Source organism: Choloepus didactylus, chromosome 7 (assembly GCF_015220235.1).
Source record: "Choloepus didactylus isolate mChoDid1 chromosome 7, mChoDid1.pri, whole genome shotgun sequence".
Lineage (NCBI taxonomy): Eukaryota > Metazoa > Chordata > Mammalia > Pilosa > Megalonychidae > Choloepus > Choloepus didactylus.
This window is the reverse complement of record NC_051313.1, coordinates 9,855,313-9,859,781: the sequence shown is the minus strand read 5'-3', so window position 1 is coordinate 9,859,781 and position 4,469 is coordinate 9,855,313. Positions and strand designations below refer to the sequence as shown.

General features: G+C 62.2%; 1 long non-coding RNA gene across 1 annotated transcript; it reads left to right on the top strand.

Moving 5' to 3' along the window:
• The first annotated feature begins 1,769 nt into the window (after positions 1 to 1,769).
• LOC119539821 lies at positions 1,770 to 4,152 on the top strand. Its single transcript, XR_005217950.1, has 3 exons — positions 1,770 to 1,868; positions 3,532 to 3,600; positions 4,099 to 4,152. It is a non-coding gene; the product is annotated as an uncharacterized LOC119539821 (long non-coding RNA).
• The last annotated feature ends 317 nt before the right edge of the window (positions 4,153 to 4,469 follow it).

Below are 4,469 nucleotides of genomic sequence, written 5' to 3'. Positions count from 1 at the left end.
CAGGTATGGGGACCCCAGGTTGCAACCTCACTTTCTGAAAAGCAGCACCCACATGGCAGAGACAGCCCCCTGCCCAGCTCACTTGGCTGGGGAAGTTCAAAAGAGAAAGATGTTCTCCTGCTGTATCCCCACTTCCTGGGGCTATGACCTCTGGAAACCCTGGGGTGGAGGCTTTTCCGGCATGAAGACGCTGGCTCAGCCTGAGATTCGGGCCATTTGCCAAGTTGTACCCAAAGGTAACACAGGGTGGCCCAGGGCTGCCACCCCACCCCTGTGGTCCTGCCTGGGCTGCCCCCCGCCTTCCCCTCCCCTTCTCTGTGTGTGTGGCAGGAGGGGGCGAGGGTCGGCAGGGAGAGGGGTAGGGGTCAGCAGGGAGGGGTGAGGATTGTGCCCCCTGGAAGGAGCAGGTTGGGGAGGCTGGAGCCTGTGGGGCCAGCCATGCCCACACCCAGGCTGCGGCTGGTGGGGAGCGGGCTCCCTCTGCCCACGTGTTCATCCAGAGCCCCGGAGCCGACATCTTTCCTCCGGGGCTGGAGGTTGGTGCAGGCTCCTGGGCGAGCCTGATCTGGGCTGCAGAAGGTTGATGGCGGGTGTCCCCCAGCTGGGATGGCCAGGCATGCCCTGATTTTTCACCTCTCTGTAGGAATATCAGGTAAGAACTTTTATACTGTTTCACTCCACCCTCGGCCACGCGCACCTTTGCACTCTGCTGCTGCTGCTGTCCTAAGGGCCTGGCCCGGGAGCCCCCTGGAGCCATCTGCTCTACTGCCCGGCCCCTGGGCCCCTGTCCTCCAGGCTGCAGATCTGCGGCTCAGCAGGGCTGTCTTCACTCAGAAAGTGCCAGGGCTTGTGCCAGTGTGCACCCTTCTCAGCAACGTGCCGTCCCCTGGGGCTCAGCTGACCCCACGGGGCTGCAGGTCCGGGACGGGGGCCAGTCCCGCCATGACGCACCCCTTAGCAGCCTTCCGCTGTGGCTGCAGTGCGACTGGACGCCTTCCTGTTGCCATGTCATCACTGCTGCCCAGTTGTCTTATAGGGCCCCAAGCACCAAACCTGTTGGCCCCTTGCTGGATCTGGAATCACCGTGGTCTCAGGTTCTCACAACTCCCTTTAATATCAAAGAAAAAAAAAAATGTGTCTTGCTTTGGAATCAAAAGGTTCTCCCATGGAATGTCTGCTCCGGACGCTGTCTCCAAGCTGGAGAGGGGCTGAGGTGTCCCAGACTCTCCCTCTCCACGCCAGGAGCAGCCCAAGCCTCAGGCAACAGTTCTGAGCTGCGTCACCTTGAGCCGACTGGACATGGCCGAGCCTCTGTGTCCTCTTCTCTGGAACGGGGACGTTTTGTGAGGACTCAGCGGGTAATGCTGTTAGCCCTGCTCTTCCTCCGGGAGGGACTGTCATTGCTCGGCCAACTGAGTCATGGAAGTTGCCAACACTAGTGCTCCCCTCCACCCCAGTCTGCTCTAAGCCGAGGACCTTTCTCTGTTGCAGACACTCACGTCCTGCCTCTTGGCACAGCCACCGAGAACTGGGAGTTCCTGGTCTGAGCTCCAGCCCCGGCCCTCCTGGGGATTCGTGGAGGGGCTCTGAGTGCAGGTCCCACCTGTGTCCCACTCCCAGGGTGACAGTGGGGGGCCCCCACCTGGGCGAGACCTGCACTGTGGGCCCCGTAGGCAGGCGGAGCAGCTGGCGGAGCCCCAGTCCTGCCTGCCTCCTCCTCCCCGTGCTCCCACTCAGCTCCCACCCCCTCCATGGTGCTGGGGGCCTGGAGCTGTGTGCCTTGGGCTGTCACTCCACCCTCCAGCCTCAGTTTGACCTGAGAGGCCGTGAGAAGAAAAGCCTCCTGGTGTTACGGGAGGACCAAAAGGGTAAGCAGTGAAACGTGCTTCCTGGTGCCTGCGGAGAGCCCTGTGGTTGCCCGTAGGGGACACCTCTTCCTCTTCCCTCCGAAGAGGCTCTTGGCCTCACCCCTCACCAACCCCGTGGCCAGGGCCAAGGCTCTTTCCCCAACGAGACGAACTTGAGCTGGGACTTCTAAAGGGAGGGTGCTTTCTGGGTTTAGAGAGGCCACTGGGAGGGCAGTTGGGTTGGTGAACATTTCTCCTCTTCCAGCTCTAGGGCCAGAGCCAGCTCCAGTGCCACCGCCTGGACGGCCACAGCTGTCTTCAGCTCTAGCACCAGTCTAGTGTCAGCTCCCACTTTAGAGCCACGGCCCACTCCAGAGCCACGGCCTACTCCAGCACCGGCACCAGAGCTAGTGTTGTCTCCAGAACCAGTGCCTATGCCAGAGCCAGGGCCTGAGCGAGGGGCAGCTCCCTCCGGCTCCACCTCCTGAGCCCCCTGCCCCAGGCTGGACCATGTTCCCTCCCGAGCTGGGGCAGAGGCTTTCCAGTGATGGGTGTGGGTGCTGTGGACGGGGCTGGGGTGGCCTTCCTTTCGGCATTGTTGCCCCAGCCCTGCCATGCCCACGTCCAGAGTCCACTGATCTGGCTCTGAATCCCGAATCCACAGTTTGCCTATCAGGTGGCCTGGGCAGGTTTCCTAACCCCCGAGGCCTCGCTCTCCACATCAGACAACAGAGAGGGGCCCTAACTGCACCTGCCGCACAGACTAAGACCAGAGGGGCCTGGCCACTGGGGGACGGAGGGCAGCTCACTGACATGTAACCAGGTCCATGGGTTACCCATCATCTGCCCAGGCCTCACCAGCCCAGCACTTATTAGTCACCAGATGTGTACCCAACTCCATGGCAGACACCCTCACAAAGCCCCTCACAAAACCCCCACAGGGTGTGTGTGTCAGGATGGGCTGAAGGGGCTGCCTTCCGGGCTGGAGATAAACACCAGCCCTGGGCTCTGGGTCACTTGTGGGCTGGGCACCCTCAGTGGGCAGAGAGCAAATCCCAGAAACTGCTCCCCTCCACACACACAAGGCTCAAGCCACACCCTCAGCCCCCCGAGCTCCGGCACTGACCACTGGGCCTGCACCTAGGGGTCTGGAGGCTCTGAGCTGGGGTGGAGCTGGGTGATGCTCCCCCCATCCCCAGGAGTGGCTCAGGGAGGCAGCCCCCACCATTGTCTGGGCTCCATCTGTGTCCCAGCAGGATGGGAGAGGGGAGGGGCCCCTGGCGCCCACTGTCCATGCCACCCATTTCAGCAGTGTGGCCCCTGGGGTATCACCACCTGCCTCACACGGGAGTGTCAGGTCTGGGTGGGGGCGGGTATGCCATGGATTCCTGGGAACTCCTTGGCTTTCACCCACTCTCAGGGCTGCAGTCTGGGTTAAGGCCCTGCCCAGACCCCTGGCCCTCCCCATCCCTGGCACGGTGCCCTTGATGTGCATGACACGATGGACAGAAGCTCACTCCTTAGGTTGAGCTAAAGCCCCCCTTCCCCAGGGGCGACCCCCAATGGGCCCATGGCGCACCCTCCAGGGGCTTCCTGGGGTCTGTCTCTGTCAGCCAGAGCTCCTGAGGCTGGGCAGGTGGGCGTTCAGCTCCCCACCTCGGGGCTCATTTGTCTCCCGCCCCAGGAGCGCCGAATCCTCTGGAGCTTCTCACTCGATTCGCCGTCTGAGGAAGGCATGGGAGGAAGTTTCCAGGTGGGCCGGCCACTCTCCAGAGGACACAGGTGGACCAGGGACCACCCATAGGGCTGGGGGTGGGGGTGGTGCAGAGCTCCAAGTCTCCAATTGGCCGTCAGCCAGCAGTTTCACTCTGGACTCAGTTTCCTTAACTGTCAGGTACAGAGTTGAGCCAAACTGGAGATTTTCAACCCAACTCTGTCCAAACTAAATCAAAATTGGTAATAAAAACAAGATGTCCGGTGGCAGTGGGATATGTCACCATATCCCCCCAGGTCCCATCTGCACCCCACAACAGGCTCTGTCAGCCCTGTCTGCACCCTCACCCAGGATCTATCAGCACCCCCTGCCCAGGTCCCATCTGCAACCCCACCCAAACCCTGTCAGCCCTATCTGCACCACCCCTACCCAGGCCCTATCACTATATTCCCTCAGGCCCCATCTGCACCCCCACCCAGGTCCCATCTGCACCCCCACCCAGACCCCTCCCCATCCTGTCCTTCCCTCTGGCCCCAGGAATTTGCAGCGTGTGGGGAGCTCAAGGTGTTCCAGTCACTGGCAGCAATAACCCCCTTTGGGGTCCAGTTCTGGGTCCTGGAGCAGCTCAGGGTTCCTGCAGGGCGTGCTCTCCAGGAGCTCCAGAGAGCCTGCAGCCTCTGACTCTAGGTCAGCGTCAGACCCTGTTGCCTGGTGACAGCCAGGGACCTAGCACCAGCTTCGGGGCAGCCCTGGGTTGAGACCTGAGGCTGCCCCCGAGGTCGCAGAGCGGTTGCCCTGCCTGGAGCCGCAGCTTGTCCTGCGAGCTGGAGCCCGTCCACGCAGCCAGCAGCCTCCTCACCCCACGGGGTGCCAACATCAGGCTCCCTGACATCTGGGCTGAGTCGGGG